General features: G+C 36.9%; 3 pseudogenes; all 3 read right to left on the reverse strand.

Annotated features, from left to right (window-relative positions):
- Positions 1-277: 277 nt before the first annotated feature.
- On the reverse strand, positions 278-11492 carry LOC115689070 (sister chromatid cohesion protein PDS5 homolog D-like; annotated as a pseudogene).
- A 2634-nt stretch (positions 11493-14126) lies between these two features.
- On the reverse strand, positions 14127-14245 carry LOC115689145 (5S ribosomal RNA; annotated as a pseudogene).
- Positions 14246-14958: 713 nt separating this feature from the next.
- LOC115689071 (sister chromatid cohesion protein PDS5 homolog D-like) lies at positions 14959-17992 on the reverse strand (annotated as a pseudogene).
- Positions 17993-21746: the final 3754 nt, after the last annotated feature.

Raw genomic sequence — 21746 nt, forward strand, 5'->3', positions numbered from 1 at the left:
CACTAACTTGCATTGTTCGAAGGTTACCTTTTAAAAGAAAGCGTAGAAAGCTGAATGTACATTATCAATGCGGAGATAAGTTTTTTTTTTTGGTTGAAAATGCAGAAATAAGTTAGATAATACGTATTCATGTTATTAATTTTTGGGGAAGGACTTTTATTCTCAAAGCCGCTGGGTATATATTACTAGGGATCATCTGATGGTCCAAAACCACAACTATGCACGGGGAAAGATGGAAGTAATGACTGAACGAGTTGACTGATACTTGCTATTTAATGATCCATCAAAGAATATAGATTCCATTTCTGGCAAAATGAATACGAGCCATAGCTCATTACAAGCTTGCGTTTCTGTTTTGTAGCTAAGGTCTACAGTCATCACACATTTGCAAAAGAAAGAAAAAATCTATGCCTATACAAGGTCTGATAACTAAAAAGCTCCTGGATATCAGGAACCTCTTCAACCTCTGTATCTTTGTACAGGGGCCTAATTGTACGCTCTTGCATATTAATGCCTTCTTTAGATTTGTAACTTCTATTATTTTTACCAAAACTATAGCTGTTACCCATGTTCTGCAACTCAACTTTCAAGTTAGTGACCCGGAGATCGACTCCGCCACTGTCCCCAAGGTCTAGGCAGGCTAGCTTCCGGAGTTGAATCATCGGATGTGCTTTGTAGTTGGACATCCGTTGATTTCACCCTGATATATCTGAGTGGGCTGCCTTCTGGAGTCAATTCATCAATTGTGCTTATACTAGGATTTTTGACTTGCACATCCTTTGATCGAACCCTGATCGCTCTTGGCAGGCTAGCTTCTGGAGTTGAATCGTCAGATGTACTCGTACTAGGGTTTTATAAATGGACATCCTTTGATCGAGCCCTGATCTCAAAGACATTATCGTCATTGCTTTCATCATCACTGGACTCGTCTCCACCTATATTTTGGTTGCTTGACTTGGGAGCTTCAACTTCTGGTAATCTGGTGGCTTCTCCGGCCCTGGAAAGAAATATGAGACATAAGCTTGTAGCCTATCAAACGATAAAAATTGTAAAATAAAGTGTATCAAAATCTAACCTCTTAACATTTTCTTTGTAGTTCAATATCTTCATTGACTCTGAATTTTTGCCACTCCCACTATGCTTTGTTAGTCTAATGTGACAATCAGGACCAAACAAGACAAATAATTTCTTTAGGACAAAAAGAAACATATGCAAGCACAAATATCAATGAAAGGCAAAACTTACATGACGGGTGAAGTAAAGGGTTTGGGATTTTCAGCCTCCTGTCGATGTTATATCCGAAAAGCACATAAGCAGGGATTTACTTCTGACTTAATGATATGAAACATGGCAAGAGAAAACAAATTAAATCGTACACTTACTTCATCCGGCAAATCATGCTCAATATACTCCCACCGTTCCTTCTCAAGGTTCGAGGTTTCTTCGTCCCCGTCGTCGTACAAAAGCTATAGTCCCCAATCAGGCCATATATATTTAACACAACATCAAAGAACGTGCAGTTGCAAGACCTCAGAGTTAATGATAAGAGCTAGAAGCACATATGGCAAGAGACACCTCCTCAGACAATTATGTAATTCTAAACAGGTAGCTATCATACGGGACTTTAAAAGGACTGATATGCATAATGCAGATACATGCAAGAAGCTAACTGAATCGATCAAATCAAATGGTAGGTCACAAATACAGAAGCTTCTGAAGACTATCATAGTCATCTTACCTTGTGCTTCTTCATTACGGGGTCATAAGACTGAATGAGGCCATCATAGAACCTGCAAAACAAATAATTAGGAATAGGAAGAAAATGATATAACCAACCATTAGCTCTAGACCATCATTGAAGCAACAGCAGCAGCCGCCCATAACTTAAGGAAGACCAATGCAAGAAGGATATGAGGATTGAAAAATAATGTCAACCGAGACAGAAATAAAGTATTTGCAAGTGAGGGCCTTAGAGTGCTCACATTTCATCCAGTGGCCACCAGACCTTTATTCGACAACCCACTAATACTCCGGCCAGCACTCCAGACTCCTGGAAATTGTTGTAAAAATACACGACTTTATAAAAGATCAAACAAAGGTGCAAAGACCAAAAAAAGTGAAAAAAAACTTAATGAGTGTCAACACTCAAATAACTGTAACCACAAAATTCAGCAGAGCTTTTGAAGATACTTCAGTTTTATAGTAAAAATAATAGTGATAATAAATAACACTCAAAGAAGGCATACTTAATAATATAATGACAAGAATGTAATAAATATGCATTATAAGATACCAATCACTGTATGAAAACTATACTGCAACAGTTACTATCAATACCCTTAATGTGCCTTTCTTAGTGTTGCTTCCTCCTTTGGTTGGCAGCTTCATCCTTTTATCTCTAAGATCACTGGAGACCAGAGCTGCCTCGTCTCGCACAGTCTCCACGTTTGACTTCGGTGCAGGCTTTCTCTTTCTTGAAGAAACTGTAGGCACAGCTGTAAAATTGCTTCTGCTAACGGAGATTGTTCTATTTTGTGGCTGTTTAGTAGTTTGGCTTTCTCTGTACAGCCAAGAAAGATTATAACCTTCCTTGGGTATCATTAATGAACTGGCTTTTGATTCCCTTTCTCTGGGAAGTATTGAACCCTTGGAGTCTCCAGAATCAGCGATGTCTCGTTTAGGAGAACCAGTAGTATGATTATACTCTGTAGCAGATTCATCACGGCATATAAAAGCCACTACAGGAGAATAATCATCTAAAGTGGTGCCTTTTGATTGTAGTGCTCCTCTAAGAATAGGTCTCAGCTTTGCTGCACAATCTGAGATCAATTTCTCTCCCAAATTCCAACAGGAAGGTGCCACTTTCTGCAAGACAATATATATCATACTAGAGAATGAAGAAATCAAAACCAAACTAAATCAGCAGAAACGTTGAAAAGACAGTAACCTCATTCTCCCTAAGCACACTAGCCAGGAGAGGGAATAGAAGATCTGGACTGATATCTTCACTTTCAGTGTAGATGTCAGCCATTATTTGTTCCACGGCCCAGTATGCATCAACGGAGGGATTTGACCTTAATAAAAAAAGGACCCGCAAAAAATAAGAGAGTATAAAAAGGTAAATGCTGTAAACGATGACAGATATAAAGATGCTGAGAACTATCATTCAGAAAAGTCATCAAGAGAGTGTTGTTGCAGTCTGTTATAACATAACTGTTAAGCCAAGTTTTATTCCAACTACCACAAAGCCATTTTTTTTTGGTCATAACCTCAAAGCCATTTAAGCGCCTTTATTTTTCACTAACCTTGAATTAAGGTCAAGAGCTGGCACAGATATCGCTTATTCTCAATCTCTCTCGAAAAGAATCTAGAAGTGTAACATCTTGTATAAAAAGTCCTTAGCACACCAAGGAGAAAATTGTCTTTAGCAGGAGATTAAAATTGAAAGTTCTAAAATACCAAAACATAACCACATGAAATAGTTGAAAGATTTATCCAATCATTAAAAGGCAAACTAACATATAAATGAACTCTGATGTCTGTGGAAACTCATCCGCAATTTACTAACTACAAATATCATACCCTGAGTCATAAGAAAGGTTACTAGACAGCTAGACAAGCCAAATTGTGATATTCCACAAAACTAAATGAAACTGAAAAGAGCAACTTCATTAACTAGTGTTTTTGGTCAGAGGTTAACAAAGCTATCCTTTTCTTATGGATACAACAGTTCCCAGTCCCCAACTATTAAAGATATCTGTCAAGCTATTACGCGAAAAGAAGAAAAAGAGTACATAAAAATGTACTGTTCATAAAATTACCTAGTAATAACCCAGAAATGTTGACACATTCGAGGAACTAGTGCCTCACTTTCAACGTCAAGCATTAGCAGACATGCCTTGACCCTTGCAATATTTTGAAGTACGGAGAGGGCCATTTCATAACACCGTGTTGATGATTGAGATAGCTTGGAAAGAGCATCCACAATCAGTTGAAAAATTGCCTGCCCACGAGAAAGATACTTAAGAAACTGTGAAAGAACAAAATTCATCTGGAGTGGAGTGAGTTCATTGTATCAGAAAAGTCTCGAGTTTTATTTTATACACCTTCATTTGATCATCATTATACGGTTGTTGTGGCGCTGTTATCCTCAGAATCTCACTGAAGCAAGATGCAACTGTAATTCTGACATCCTCATTTGAATGTTGGAACAGAGCTTCAGCTATGAGACCCTTCATGACAGGAAGAAGGGCATCTTGGAGGAAGTCCGATGGGTCTTGCTCCATATTTGCCAAGAGATCCTCAGCATTCTATGTAAGGGTGTATATGAAATCAAAAGTCAGTTTCTATATCCATATAAACAGCATTGAATAGTACAGAAATATTTCCAGAAACATAAAAAGAAAGCACCCTTTCAGATGCTCAAATGATTGATGTATGTCCTTTGAAAGGTAAAATAAAGAGGGGGATGGAAAAGACAATACTATAAATTTGACTTTGAAGCTCATGGTAGCACAGGAATATCATCAACCGGATGAAGAAGTGGACAGCAAACACCAACTACAAGGAGTAATGACATATGATATCCATTTAACTCCCTTAAAGTAATATACTGAAACCAAAGTTGTATCGTTTAGAAAGGTGTTTGAAATCCATTATATGATCCGAATCTCCTGCTCCATATGAACTAGATGCCTCTGTATGCAAGTATAACCAAATAGGTTAGCATACATAGACCAACTAAAAGAACAAAGATGCCCGATGAGCATATTCATGACAAACCTACACAACGGAGGTTGACCATTGCCCAAACAACCATCAACCACCATCAAGCATTCGAATTATCCCAATGAAACCCAGACAAGAATCCCAATGCAAGTAAAGCTTTACGTCTCAGTAAATCATTATATGCATGAATTGGTAAAGTGGGGCACCATACATCAAGAAGAGCGAGAAGCTCGTCAACAGAAGAAGGGGTATTGAGGAGGCCATTGCCAACCGATCTGAGCTGCATTGCCAAGAGTCCTCCCGAATGAAGAAGAAGATGACGCCATTTTTTCTCTCTTTTCTTTATGTGGCCATACACACTAAAAAGCTCAAACAAGCACAGCAAGTACTAGTATCCTCTTGCAGATTTGCACAAGAGTAATCTGGAACTCATCTATAATTTATAGGGAAATAAAAACTGGGCAATTCAAAGGAAGAATTGGAAACACAGTAAGTTTCCACATATGCCATGAAATTGGTCTTATTTCTTGTGTTCTGAATTAGCTGTCAATTTTGGTTTCTTGGTTGGGCTCTGACTGTGTGCTCTTCGCTTTCATGACAAACATTAAACATGATAGGTTCAAATGGTATTTCAAATCTCGGGGACTTAGGGAGGACCAATTACTTGCCATTCCATTGCTTTTTGTGCCGCATTCCATATTTAATCACTCTATAATTGCACTCCATATTTTGTTTTTCTGGTTTTCCTAATTACTAACCTGCTCTATATTGGTTTCTATATATTCCCGAATGACATAGAAGAAGACATTACTTCCATTTTTTATCACAAAATATGATATGACCATAAAACAATATGAGCTTGTCAAAAAAGAACAGGGTATATTATATCACCAATATTAAGACATAGACATGCAAGCAATAAATATATGTTCTAAAAGATTGTCATGTAAATGCAAATGAAGTACTTTTTCCCTCATTCTTTGGTAATATTTTCATGAAATATTTATTAAAAACTCACAGTGACGTACTCATCTGCATGCCCAACACTTTTTTGGCTTAATATGAGGTGCCAAGCATGAAGAGGTGCAAGTATTACAATTTGGTGTATGTAATGAATGACTTATAAAGGTGAAGTCATATCAGATAAATCATATCTTCTTTTTTTGGAGGGGGAGACAAATTTGGTAAGGGAAAAATTGGAAAGGCATCAAAGTCCCTAGGTTTTGATTCAGATGCATTTTGACAGGATAAGTTTTATGCATGGTCTGTGGCTCATTGCAGACTTACAAGAACCAACCTACCAAAAAAAGCTTTAGATATGTATATCCTTGGTGGATTTTTATTAAAACAGCTTTAAAATTCTATTATTATTAAAAGATCTATCTGCAATTACGATTCGAGTTTCCATTTCCTGTGACGGGCTGATTTCTGTAATTCCACTAACTAAGCATCCTATTGAGAATAACTGGATTTTTAATCAAAAAGTAGAATAGCTTTTTCTATAACCTGAAAAGAAAACCTTACATATATATCACCGTAACCAATAAACTTGGTGGAGTCTCACGATTAGGGATGTATCTAAAGTTTCTAAGCCACTCACTAGGAGAAACGTTCTCTTTATGTCAATTTTCGCCATTCCTCCTTATCTTATTTTAGGGCATATCTGGATAGACTATTACTTTTTTCTTTTTGCTTAATCTAAATTTCGCAACAAACACACTCCGAATTTTAGGGCATGTCTGTATGTATGTGTGTGTGTGTGTGTGTGCACGTGTGTGTGTTATGACAAAGAGAAAATTTCAGGAAACTCACACAAGCTGCTTCTTGAATTATATTGGCATCCCATGAGAAGGTCTCTGCCATCAAGCACTTTCTGCCAAAAATATTTGCTCCATGCTTTACGCTGACCTTGCCAATTCTGAGGGGTGCAAACAAATCGAGCTGCTCATGACTATTAGAACTCACTCAATAGATAATTGACTTTGATATTTGGATTATTGTTCAATGTGCGTTTTTTATGCATACTAATGCATTAGATTTTAATTTACGTGAATATACTTGTCTTAATAAGTAAGATGCAAAGAACATAAAAGGATTCATATAACCAACTCACTTCGCGTGAAAAGTCTTTTCATTCAAAGCAACCAAATTTCAATTCAGATGCAGTCAATCTCAAAGTTGGCTCAAATTCATCCAAATTAAAAATAAGTTGGATAGCCAAGTCCATCTCAAGTCAAGTTAAACTGTCGAATAGAGCTCGTTGATGAGAAATCAAACATTATCTGTTCAGGTTTTAAATTCAAGCAGCCCATTGCATTGACTCCACTTGGTTACACCCCTGAGAAGCAGACTTTAACTTGTTATTGCCTTCCTGCAACAAAACATATATAATCTAACTTTGCCTTAATGAGTTGCATATCAGAAAACGAATGAACTATTCAATTGTATAATTTTCAGATCTGTACTGTCATCATATTCATCTCTATATTTCAAGCTACGTTATGAAGATTCTAAGGTGCATATTATATATCACCTAAATTTTCTCAGTTACTGAATTATGGACAGAAATAGTCTCCATCAATCTGATTCTTTTCTTGCTTAGAGATGCATATAACCTCAAGTTCCCGACTTCCATTAGAACTCAGAACACGTGTAAATGATTCACAAATCCTGAAAAATCATAACTCTGGTCTCAGTTAAGAGATTGGTTCTTACATCATGTTAAGTTTCTGAAAAGAATTAGATCTGAAAGATTTTGAGGTACATTGGAATCAATAGCAATTTATATACATGGCTCATTGTTAATAAATAAAAGCTCTCTGTGCCATTTCATCTTCCGACTTGAAAAATCAAGAAAGAGTAGGTACCTGCTCATATAGAGTTTCTTCTTATCTTTGTAACACAAGGAGAACTGCTGCAAGGGCATTTAAAAGAGAGAAATAAAAAGAACAGTGTGATAAGTGGAGTAACATTTTACCGAACAAGAATGAAAAGAGAAAATGTAATTTGGCCGATTACAAAGATATTCACCTTCAACTTTTTCTCCGACCAAATATCTGCAAACTCTTTCTTGCTTGCTTTTGGATGATAAACTGCCGTACTCCTCTGGTATCTGACGGATTTTCGATCAACGGAGTCCTTCAGCAAAATTATGCAAATCAAACAAAACGTATACAGAAGCTAGGATGAAGGATCAAAGCTAGATCAGTCTTGTAGATTATTGAAGCTGCTATTTGTGAGGTGATACAGTGAGGATATAGGGGTATTTATAAGGAATAAAAGGCCATAGTGCGCCACCAACTCCAATGTGATTTCTCAAGATAAATCTAGGTTAAAATTGTTCGTTGGTTAACTCCGCACATGACATGCTCATGTCAATAAGTAATGCTGTCAATGTGGCATGTTGTGTGACTTGTTTATAAATCATATTTGATTTAGCTTATTTGAAGTTCAACTAGCAATACCATGAAAAGCTATTATTTTAATAACTAACACGAAGTGATACTACCCCACATTAGCTATTGCTCTTTTTTTTCGGTAAAAATCCATATAACAAAATTTCTATCAGTTGCATCAAGAAAAAAAAAGAACAGCAGGAATGAGGATAGTTTGAAAGTTGAGGAGAAAGCATAGCATAGGGAGTGATTGCAGAAACTCTGAAGATCATAATCCAAGATGATTGTGAATTACAAAAGTAGTCAATTGTTAAAACAAGACTTCCTCCTTTTAGTGGTTTTTTACGGCAAATTTTGGGAACAAGACTAGTCTTTCTATTCCTATACGATACCAAACGTTGATAATGATTTTATTCAATCTTATGGAAGATTAGTTTTAGCACCCTCATTGGTTGGGTCAAAAAGTTTTTCAACTTGCCTCACAACCTAAGATGAATTTCAATGAAATTTAGACGAGAATGCTCGTCCAAACTGTTTAAACCTTGATTTTCAGTGAAATTTGGATGACTCGCCTTATTATACATGCTGAAAAATTTTCATCTTGCCTCTGCAGCTTTTTGTTTATTTTTATGAAGGATGTCAGCAACTATTGAAAGGTGACAAGGGTGCAAGACTTTTGCGATCTGGCCTTTTGTGGCAAGAAGGGTATTAGGAGGAAATGTTTGTGGATATACCATAAATCAAGAATAAAATCTCATCGTTTATGGCAAATTTGAAAGCCGCACCAAAGAAACTTTATCCACCATCTACTCTTGGAAAGTTCATCAATGGTTGAATACTAGCTTACCCTATGTGGTAGGTGTGAAAAGGAAAAATAACTTCTCATTTTGTTATGATATCTGAATATTTTTCCCTTCACATGATACCGTAATATAAAATGAGGAAGACCAGTTTGGATATACAACTCATTTCGAATATGAAACCTCATTATTATCAAACTAAAATTGAGAATAACCACATAAGCATATCAAGAAGGTATTATTAGATATCTACAACTAGAAAAAGCTTGAATTAGTACTTATCCCTCTCACATAGGCCTAAAAAACGAAGTTACTCATTGCACAGTCAGATTTTATTCTCTATTTTTCCATATGCATACATAAATACATCTATACCTATAGACCTCTCCATGCAGACCCAACACAAAAACCTGTGACCTTGCTTGTGGACCTTCAATCCAATTAAGATTCTACATCTTCTAATTTGAAATTCCATATGCCAAATACAACATGAAAAAATGAATGTGTGGCTGGAAATCCAAAAGCGGGTATCTTTAAAGTATTGATTACCATCTTGTGAACAAACTACTAATAAGTTGTTCCAAAACCATGTGCTAGGCACTTCGCCTGATTGCAGGAAAGTTGATATGGCCACACAATGTCACAGGTTTAAACCCCATGACCTTAAAACTAAACATCATCGGGTTTGTCACATCAAAATCATCATTTTGGAGAATATCGGTGCATAGGAGTGGTGATACAGTGGTACAAAGGGAAAGCCACATAATGGAGGATTTGGCAATTCTAGTGGGCGCATCTTACTAGCGCTGACCAGTGGTGCTAGTGGCAGGAAGGAAAAATTACAGTTAGCCAAGTGGTAGTATAGGTATTATAGTTTGTTTTTCATTGACCATATATAGAAATTCGTGTTACGTAGAAGCCAAAGCACAAGGCACAAATAAGAGGAGCAGCTTTCTCTCTATTTATCTGGTGTTGGCTCTTTCCAGAGTTTGGCTTTTGGGTTTGGATTGGCTTGCAGAATCTAAAATTCAGAAGAAGTAGGAGGGATATATGCAAGGCTTTTACACAGAAAAGAATGTTACTGGAGACCAAGGAAAAACTTTTTTCCCATAATAGCTAGAAGGCATCCAAAATGGAGCATGAATACTTGAAGTATAATAAGAAAATAAAGAGTAGTGGGAAATAAATTGGAGAATGATGTAATTTGAGTGAAAAGATCGGACACAGCATATCCGAACTGAAGTTTACACAAGCCTTGAGCCTCACAAATAATTAGTAAACTCCAAAAGATACGTGAGGGAGGTAGCTGGTATAGCAAACTCCAAAAGATACGACTACCTATATCAAGGTGAGGGAGGTAGCTGGTGTAGCAAACAATTTGCAAATATCGTGTATTGAGGATTAACGCTATTAAAGTTCACTAGACATCCACTTTCACTCATTCAAGCCAGCCCTCCAAGATGCAAGAAGGGCAAATTATGACCAAAAAAGAGATCTTTAAGACAGTTAAACAGATGAACACAATTTCTGAAAAAATGCCATCCTTGTAGGAGGGCAAAAGCAAGTCAAACTGGAACTATAAGTAGAGATATCTTAGCCGCAAAAGTTTCAAGCTAAAGCTTTGTGCTTTACTGCTGCTCTTCAAGTTAAGTCCCGTGGCATTGATTACTACTAATTCCGTGAGATCATTGGTTTACATGTTAATATCGACGAATACCTGATTTTCAGGTGCTTGTTGACATTCTCATCTGAACATTCAAGAGATTTCAGTTCACTAGAAAGTTTCAATAAATCTTTTTTGGTTCCCCTTCAACCCAAAGATTTATCTGTAATAGGATGGTGTAAGAACAGTGGATCCTATTAAATTAGCCAAGCTACAGATTCATGTCAACCTCTCCTCAAATCATTTGACACAAAAACCATCATCCACACTATTGTGAGAAGGGATTTCATAATTCTCAGGAAAATCATATGCAATAGCCCACAGAGGAAGGACTGACTTTCAACTTGGAGAAACAAAACATCAACCCATAAAGGAGATATATGCAACTATATTACTTATATCACGGCAGCCCTATATGGGTGAAGTTTCTTTGCTTAGCGAAAGAGCAAATGCGGATGGTCTGCAATCAACGAAGCTTACATTGACGAGTTATGCAGACGCGAAAACAAAAACAAAAAAACTTCATCTAACTCAATAGGAAAATGACAAAATCAGCTTAAGCTTGCACACGTACATGTTGAAGTATACTCAATTAGAAAATTTTGAGGCTTGGCCTTATCAATAATAAGTAGGAAAAACCTGATTTTATCTGCAAATAGCAAAAATCAGCAAGTTTGCAAGCAGAACAGAGGCATCTTTTCGCTTTGAACCATGAAAAGATGAATGTATTTCTCTTTTTTCTTGACAAAAAAAAAAGGGGCTAAGAAAAACAGCAGAGTACCCGACACTGAAGAAACGAAGCTGCAACGCCAATCGACAAACAGAGAAAAAAGAAAAAAAGATTCACAACCGTCATAGAAGAATACGAACCTGGGAACAGAGAGAGAGGACGAAGCGGTCGAGCGAGACCATCTTCATCTCTTTTCTTTTTCCTTCTTTTGGCCATCGCCTTCCTCTCTTCTGAGGCTCCACCAGTTCATGCAAGAGCAGCGGAGGCTGTGTCGTGGAGTGCGGAGAGAGACTCTTGAATCAAGTATTTTTGGTAGATGGGCCCATTTGGATCGTAACACAACCCACAGGAGATCTCGCCCCATAACATGGAGCTTTTGTTCAAAACCCAGAATCTGAGTGAACGAACCCCGTTACTTCATCTGAGATGAGCCCATAGACTTGATTAGAGCGCATCAGAATCAGATAGCTTAACGAGTACAGGGATCATCTGGGACAAATTTAAGTTCAAGGGTCGTTCGGAGACAATAATCAGGCTAGTTAGGATTTTCCATCTTTATTTTCATGAAAAGCCACCATTATCCAGGACCGAGACAACTTGGGTTGGGATTGTATCATATCGGATGCTTCTCCAATTATGCAGGGAGTCGAAGTGGAGTAACATCACTATTCTCCGAAGAATGAATAAGCACAGATTCCGTTTCTGGACCATGTGAAACGAAGCCATCGCTCGCTACAAGCTTCGCAAGTACTTGCATTTCCATCATTGCAGACATTTGCAGGAGCAATGAAAAAATCACCGATGTCTATGCAATGGCCAAAAATCTACAAGTTCTTGCACGTATACCGTTATGTACTTTGTGCGAGGAACCAAACTCATAACATCTTGCGCACTACTTCTAGTAATTCTACCGATGCATAAAGCTATTTACTTCCGCTGCAGCCTAAAAAATTTTCCAAGTTGACGACGACAGAGCTTCGCTTCAGCCACCAAGGTCTAGGAGTGGCTAGCTTCAGGAGTCGAATCATTGGGAGTGCTTGAGCTAGGACATTCGTGGTGGACATCCTTCGAGCGGACCCTGATCTCATTAACTGCATAGGGAAGTTTGTTTTGGTTCTACGGATGCCATCTTTCTACGAATATGGCATTCCATCTTGTTTCAAGTACACTACTTGGGACTGGAAGTTCGAAGAGAACAATTTACTACCGATTCATAAATGCTGATGTTTGCTTGTAATGCAGTTGGAACGACAATGACCCTCTCAGGGCCAAGTGCAGCGCGAAGATGGCTGGAATGAATGCTCCCATTGTGAAGCCCAAAGGAAGCAAGAAATTGAAGGACCCGGAGTATCGATGAACTGTTGAAGTTCTGATGAGTACCCATTAGGGGTGTGCAAAAGAACCGGAAACCGCCCGGAACCTAACCTGAACCGGTCCAGTTCCCAGTTCCAATTTTGGGAACCGGTGGGTACTGGTATGGTTTCCGGTTCCAGGTGTGATACCGCCCACCCGAATCGAACCGGTAATATAATAATAATAATATGCAATATAATATATTTATTTAATTTTAAATTTTAAAAAAATCCTAAATTCATAAACTAAACCTAACTCGCTTGATGCTCGTAGTCTCACACTAAGCCGAGAAACACCTTCTTTTGCTTTCGCCCTACTCTCTCACTCTTCTCGATCGATACTCACCTCATCGTCTCATTCTCCGTCCATGGCTGGGGGGACCGGTTTCATGGACCCACCCGGGAACCGGACCGGACCGGCCGTCCGATTCTTGATTTCAGTTTTTCAGAACCGGTCCTTAGTGGACGGTTCCCAATTCTAAGGTGGGAATCGCTCACCCAGACCATGCTCACCGCTAGTACCCATAGGCCAATATCCTCCTCAGGTGGTTCGCAGCAGAGATCATATGTTTCTTGGCTAAGGCAGCATTGGATAATGTAATGATGATCGATAATGATTTTGGTTTATTTCAACAAGTGATTCTGTCGATGGATTCTGTTTCTGACTTGGAAAAACAGCAATTCGTGTTGTGCAGGGAGAGAATGCTGACCAGGCTGGAAACTAGGCACGGGCTGGTTTTCTTTTTAAAACATATAAACTAATTCTTTTCGAAAAATCCATAATAGTAAAAAATTAATTGACGAAAATTATTGGAAAGCACTATTTCAGTTAAATTAAATTAAAACACAAGTACATTTTGAATTAATGTGAAAAAATAAATTACCCATAATTACTCATAAATTACACCAAAAGATAATGTCTATTAAATTCAGTGTCATGTCCATTGACATGATTTGGATGATAAGATGTCATCATTTTCTTCTTGTTCATGTTAGGCATGTTCCTCACAAGTCAATTTTTGCAAAAATCAATCATGCCATACGACGACCATTTCTAAATTTCTCGTAAGCAAGCTAGACTTATTGTATTCTATGTTATGTTGGATAATGCTGAACGTCAATCACTGGTACCATACACGCCAATGGGGTCAATAAGTCACATAAAACTAGCGGAGAACATCGACCTAGAGTTTTCATTCACCTTGAGTAAAAGGCTTGAACAACTCAAAATCTTAATAAGAAAATAAACAAGAATAAAAGTTAACAACTATCTATTTTTCACAACAAAGCTAGTTCGATAAAAATGAGTCCATGAATTTACCTTATAAGACACTTGATGGGCGGAACAACACAAATTGGATAAACTTTGTGTTTGATTGAAAGTTGAGTGAAGGCTTTCTTTGTTGAAGATTGGAAGGTAAGAACAATAGGACTTTTTTTTGGTAAAAAAAAAAAAGAGGGGTGCAACACCGAGGACTACTCAAAGGGTTATCCATCACAGTATTACTTTCGCCCAAGCACGCTTCACTTTGAGTTCTAATGGGATCTAGTGCATTAGTGCTGATATGATCGCGCCCATAGAACAATTGAACTTGAAGAAATGGAAATGGAGAAGTTTTGATTCATTCAAGAGAAGGAAATGGGATGATTTTATTTGTTTTCTTTTCTTGTCTTCACCGTCAATGATTACTTTAAACCATGATTAAATTAGGTTGTCAACGTTTGACAGGCTTAGTTCAATGTCACAAATTAAGAGCATATTATTTGAGTAACAAGTGACTTGATTATGGTGAAAAGATGAAGATAATTTGATAATATGTGATGATTATTTACATTTTGTAAATAGACAGGGAAATCGATATTCGTTCTAAAAACTGTGAGTCAGAAAAATATTTTGAACCCATTTAAATTAAGCTATCGAACATTAAGAAAATCTCAACTCAATAAATTTCAACTTAAAAAATCATCCGATACCTTTTTCGGGACATATCAATCCCCACCGACAAATACTATGTCGATATGTTTTTCCTCATGGCACAATATAATCCACACATATATTAATATCTATTAATTTAATCATATAAAGTTAGTAAATATATATTTTTAATTTATTTCCCTAAATTATAACTTCTCCTAGTTTTCTAACTTTAACGGAATCGCATTCCGAAAAACCACGGACATGGAAAATATCTTTCGAATTTTCCACACATCACAAAATTAGTGATCTAATTGAGATTTCATAACATAATTGAAAAATCCAGAATCATTTATTATTTTTATATCATAAACATTACTTAACCAAAGTAAAAAAATTCCAGTTGCCCCACTCTAAGTCAATTTCCAGCTTGGTTGAACCCTTGGAATCTGCAGAATCAGCCCTGTCTGTACTAGTTTGAGCAACGGGAACAATATCATTGGGGAAAAGAAGGGCAGCAGCATCACTCAGTGTTCGATCCAGGAGCACCATCCGGATCAGGAACAACTTCTCCAATGGAAGACACGACCCCATGAGCCACCTGAGGTAAAGACTTCGAATGTGAGAATAATGATTCTGTTCAGCAATTTAATAGGTTTCAGTACAGCCAAGGGGAAAAGAAAACAAGGGGAAGGACTAACAGATAGAAAGAAAGCCTACTGGAATGGAAAACTACAAAGAAACTTGTGTTAAATGAGGGATTTGATTGTTAACAGCCAAATGGTTGAAAAAGATACGTTATGGATGGCATACTTCTCTGTTGACCCTTTTTATTTTCTGTAGTCTTTTACCTTCTTTGTTATTTTTTTTGTCCAAAGTCTTTTCTGGCTCCAACAGCCACTTAATATGTCATGGCAGCGCCTCAAAATCGATATAGTCCAATTAATGTAACAACAAATATAATTGTCATCAACCATGCCAGAGACCAGAAACAAGGTTCACCTCACTAGTCACTATTATCCCAATCAGTTTAGAACGAAGGTAAGTGATACATGAACAACAGAAAGATGCGCAAAGCTAGACATGAAGTAAGACAATTCCAAGAGATCAAGCCCGTAAATCAGCTTTTGTATGGCAAAGCATCGTACATCCACCATCCCAGAAAACAACAATGAGGTGAAGGAGCCAGAGCAAAAAATTGCAGGATTTTAGCAGCTTATCATAGGCAATGGAAAAATCTTTATCTGAAAAGACAATAAAAGTTCAGCATTGAAGTCCATTTCACCTAGAAACTTATTCCATGGAAGGAAGGCAAATCAGAAGCAATACTATTGTATCCAGCAAAAAGACATCTATAAAAATCAAGAGACGCACCACCGGTTGTGCAGAACCATTGGCATGATCATTCTCCATAGTAGTAGGCTCATTTTCACATATAGAAGCCACAACAGGGGAGTAATCATCCACAGTGGTGCCATTGGATTGTATTGCTCCTTGAAGAACAGGTCCAAGCTTAGCTGCACAGCTTGCGATGACCCTCTCTCCAAGCTTCCAACACGAAGGTGCGACATTCTAAATAACAGTATACACCCTATTAGAAACTAATGCAAATAGAAACCACACTGAAATGGCACAAAAGAACAAGTCAATTACCTTATTTTCTTTTAGAACACTAGCAAGAAGAGGATTGAGAAGGCCCAAGGAGATATCCTCACTTTCACTGAGGATATCCATCATAATTTGCTCCACAGCCCACGATACATCATCTGTGGGATCTGACCTTGATGAAGAAGAGATCATCAAAAAATGACAATATATCAAACGTGAACACTACAGAGACAAGAGACAAGTTTGACCAATAAAAAAAAACTACAGAGACAAGAAAAGGAGAAAAGAGAGAATAACGTCAAGAACTACGATTTTACTTAAATAAACGATCAAATGGGAGCATTGACAGAGTGTCCTATCAAATAAGTGTTGATATTAACACTGGAAAGTCACCTTTTTCTCCAAGATAAATAGGATCATTACTTAATGCACAATATACTACAAAATCCTTACTCGGGGACTGTTCCCTTTTCATGAACATTCTACTCGTATTTTCTTCACCATCACAACATCTTACCAGTTAAAGCATCTACTCGTCTTGCCAAAGATGACATAAAGTGTCATGTAGAAATCATAGACATCGCACCATTTCACACTAGTGAAAGGTGAAATTAATCTTTCAATGTTAGTATCAACAAAAACACTCATGAAAAGAAGAGCCAATATATGATAGAGAAACAGGATTACAGAATAACAAAATGAAGAAGGCACTGACAGTTGTACCCTAGAATCCACCTTGTCCATCCAAAAAGGTAGGTTTTGTTCTTAACACCTGCCCCCACACTTCCTCCCCCCCCGGGCAAAAAAGAAAAAAAAAGAAAAGTCAAGAGACTTTGTTGCCACTATTTCTTGCGCTTCAATATTTTGATTTCAGGATAACCTAGCCACCCCAAAGTCATTTATAACGGAATTTTTCGTCATTATAATCAGCTTAAGGCCAAATGCTTAGCGCAGATTCTTTTAACTGAGTTAACCAGACTTTTCCAATTAATAAAGGCAAACTACCTCGGAGATTAGCTCTGGTGAATGTAATCAGCAAAATTCATAGTATCAGGCTTAATATATTTAAATCAAAAGAAAGGTTACTAGAAAAAAAGACAAGCCAAATTTCTACGGCAAACTGGAAGGACTCAGAAGAGTAATGTTATCCTCTAGAATTATCGATTAATAACAAAAAGTTTTTCTCTATTCTCATCAATAGAAGAGCTTTCAGTCTTTCAAAACAAGTCCAATTATTATACCGAAAGAAGAATATAGGTTAGAAAATAAATGTATCTGGTAAGCCTTTCACCTAATGATTGCCCAGAAACTTTGAAACATCTGGACAACTAGTGCATCACAGTTAAGGTCAAGCATAAGAACGCATGCTTTCACCCGTGCAACAGTCTCAAGTATGGAGAGGGCCTTGTCATAATATTGCGAGGATGCCTGAGATAACTTCGAAAATGCCTCCACAATTATCTCAAAAATCACCTGCACGTCAATGAAATTAAATGATATGAAAACCATTCAATACCAGCAGGCTAATTTTTTTCTAGAATGAAAAGTGTTGGCTACATCAATTTAGCCATTTTAAAGTACAATATCAGCTATTACACCTTCATCTGGTCATCATTGAACGGTTCTTGAGGTGCACTTATCCTCAGAATCTCACTATGGCAATATGCTACAGAAACTCTGACACCCTCAACAGAATGTTTTAAAAGAGAATCAGCAATTAGTGCCTTCATGACAGGAAGAAGGGAATCTTGGAGAGGGTCTGATGGTCGTTGCTCCATGTTAGCTAACAAATCCCCAGCATCCTGAAATGCAGTGGAACACGTAAGGCAAAGCAAACAGTTGTTTTTATGAATAGAGCAACAACATTAGATAATAAGAGAAATGCTTTAAAATCACAAGAAGAGAAGGCAAACTCATTGAAAACAGTAAAGAGGTGGATAGGTGATGTCATTGAACAGATAAAAAGTCATCATATACAAGGGAAACATAAGTAGAAACTAGAGTTTTGAAGCTCATGGTGGCACAAACTACCATTAATGATGCAAAGAAGCAAATGCCAAAGAAACATTAACCACAACGAGCAATGTAATAAAGCAACCAGTTGCCTCCACAACTAAAAATAAATAAATATTTAAAAACACTATATCTGATATTGTATCAATCAGAACAGAGTTTGAAAGCCTTCATACGACCTTAAAGCAGAAGGTAGATATTATCTGAATCAGTCCCCCAAATAAAAGTCTATCTATCAGATAAATTAGCATATCTGCCACGATTATGTCCTTGATTGTTCTTGACATGTCCCGATTGCCCGCGTTTAGCAAGAGTCAAGACCCAGCAAGCAGCAATGGGGCATTTAACACATAGGAATTAATGAATGAGTCACTAGAAGTACAAAGTTAAAATATTTCGCCCCCAAAAATGCAACGCATGGATCACCACAATGTGGCCTGAATACATAACATCAGCTGATCACCACAACAGATATTGTATGTAGCCTAAAAGGAGATCAAATGAGCTTAAAGCTGAAATCTTGGAAGGAAAAGGACATAATCTACAAAACCAAATGAGAAACAGTACATGTGATACAGACGAATGATCGAAAAATATTCAAAACAGAAATGACAATTAGTTCCAAAGGCAAAGAACGCTGCTGAGTACTTTGGCGCAGATACTGCACAGCACCAAACAATTATCAAACACCATCAAGCTATCATTTTATCTCAATGAGCACAGCATGCACAATAAAACCTAATGCAAGTAAGGTAAAGCAACACAGCACACCACGTCATCACATGCAAATGCAAGAATGGGCAAATTGGCACCATACATTGAGAAGAGCGAGAAGCCCATCAACAGAAGAAGGGGCATTGAGGAGGCCATTGCCAACCAACTTGAGCTGCACTGCCGAAGTCCTCTCAAGTGAACAAAAAGATGGTGCCATTTTTTCTCAATTTACTTTGGGTGGCCACACGCTAAAAAGCTCAAACGAGCACAGAGAGCACTGGTATTCTCTTGCAGATTTGTACAGAAAGTAATCTGAAACTCATCTATAATTTATAGGGAAATCAAAACTGGGCAATTCAAAGGAAGAAAAGGAAACACAGTAAGTTTCCACCTATGCTATGAACTTGTTCATATTTCTTGGGTTCCGAATTAGCTCTCAATTTTGGTTTCTTGGTTGGCTCTCACTATGTGCTCTTCACTTTCATGACAATAAATAAACACGATAACTTCAAAAGGTATTTCAAATCAGGAGGACCAATTACTTGCCATTCATTGCTTTTGAATTCTGTATTTAATCACTCTTTAATTGCACTCCAGATTTTGATTTTTCTGGTTTTCCTAGTTTTCAACCTGCTCTGTATTGGTTACCATATATTTCAGAACGAGACAGAAGAAGATATTATTTCCATACTTTATCATAAAAGGCATATGATATGATCATAAAACAAAATGAGATTGTCAAAAAGGAACAAGGTATATTATATCACCAATATAAAGAGTTAGACATGCAAATATTAAATTTATGTTTTAAAAGATAGTCATGCAACTACAAATGAAATGTTCTTCTTATTCTTTGATTATATTTTCCAGAAACATTTGTTAAAATCATAGTGATATACATATATGTATAATATTTTTATATTGGCAGGCAACACTTTTTTGGTTTGATATAATGTGCCAAACATGAATAGGTGCAAGTGTTACAATATGGTGTGTGTGATGAATGACTTATACAGCTGAAAACAGCTGAAATCATATTAAATAGATTATATTTTCTAGTTCTGGAGGGGGAGACAAATTTGGTAAGGGAAAACGGAGAAAGGCATTAAAGTTCCTAGGGTCATTCAGATGCATTTTGACAGGATAAGTTTTATGCACGGTCTATGACTCATCGCATAATTACAAGAACCCAAACGACCAAAATAAGCTTTAGTTATGTATATCCTTGGTTTATTTTTTGAAAACAGCTCATAAATTTTATTATTACCAAAAGATTTATATGCAATTACAATTCATATTTCCATTTCCTGTGATGGACTGATTTCTGTAATTCCACTAACTAAGCATCCTAATGAGAATAACTGGATTTCACATAAACCACTGCAATACTAGCAAAAACCAATAAACTTGGTGCAGGTACAAGATTAGGGATGTATTTTAAGTTTCTAAGCTACTCACTAGGAGAAACATTCTCCTTATGTCAATTTTTTGCCATTCCTCCATATTTGGATTGTCTTATTTCAGGGCTTGTCTAGATAGACTTCACTTTTTGCTTTTTGCTTAATCTAAACTTTGCAACAAACACACTTTGACCTGAAACGCCCTAAACTTTTACAACATTTGAATGTTGACACGTATATTCACATACAAGTTCTTCGTAATATATTTTTAGCAAAAAAAAAAGTTCTTCGTAATTTATTAATATTCTAATATTGTCTTAAATTTTGGCGGGAAAACAAAAATGTACTTTTTGCTTTTACTTAATCCTTTACAAACAAGCCTTTACTTGGTTTTGTACATCATGGACTTCAACAAATATTAAGGTTTTGTTTGAAGCCAAATAGAGCGTATTAACCCGCCCTATCATATAGTTGACTTATATATGCTTCAAAAATTGTGAATAGCTCTTAGGCCAGTCTTGAACTCAGCAAAATATTGATTGCAAAGTCCTAAAAAACATGACTCTAAACAATTAAAGTAACCAGATAGCACTACATTTATGTTGTTTTAAAGCTCATCTCTAAAGTTCATCTAACTTTGATCATTTGTACAACAGTGCCAGTAAGAGTACGAATTTGTCCCGAGGCAATTGCCATCATAGTTGATTGCTATTTCGGTATGCCCTTTTAACTGATTCTTCAGATATTTGTCACATTTTGAGCTAGGTAAGTATATGACCATGTGAGAAGAAAATTGACAGCCTAAATAAGCCTCAATAAATTTGTCACATAGTGAGCTAGGAGATATGTATCTTGTCTTATACCAAAGACATTCACCTTCAAAGTTTTCTCTGACCAGTTAGCCACAAACTCTTTCTTGCTTGCTTTTAGAAGATAAACTGTAGCACTCCTCCTATATCTCCAGGATTTTTTTATCAACGGAGTCCTTCAGCAGAATTATACAATTCAAACAAAACGAATACAAAACCTAGGATGAAGAATTAAAGCTAGATCAGCCTAGTAGATAATCGCAGGTGCTATGTGTGAGTTGATAGAGAGAGGATATATGAATATTTATAGGGGATGACCATAGTGCGCCATCACCTCCATGAGAAGCTATTATATTAACAACTATACAAAGCGACACTAGGCCACATTAGCTATACCGTTTTTTGGGTAAAGAATATGTATAACAAAATTTATATCAGTTACATCAAGAGAAAAAGGAACAGCGGGAATGACGATGGGTTTTGAAAGTTAAGGAGAAAGCGCAGCATGGGGGGTAATGGGAGAAAGTCTGAAAATCATAATCCAAGATGATTGTGAATTACAAAACTAGCCAGTTGTTAAAACAAGACTTCCTGCTTTTAGTGGATTTCATTGGCAAAT

Source organism: Syzygium oleosum, unplaced genomic scaffold (genome assembly GCF_021117445.2).
Source record: "Syzygium oleosum isolate NSW1041296 unplaced genomic scaffold, Sole_v2.1 Sole_v2.20, whole genome shotgun sequence".
Classification (NCBI taxonomy): Eukaryota; Viridiplantae; Streptophyta; class Magnoliopsida; order Myrtales; family Myrtaceae; genus Syzygium; species Syzygium oleosum.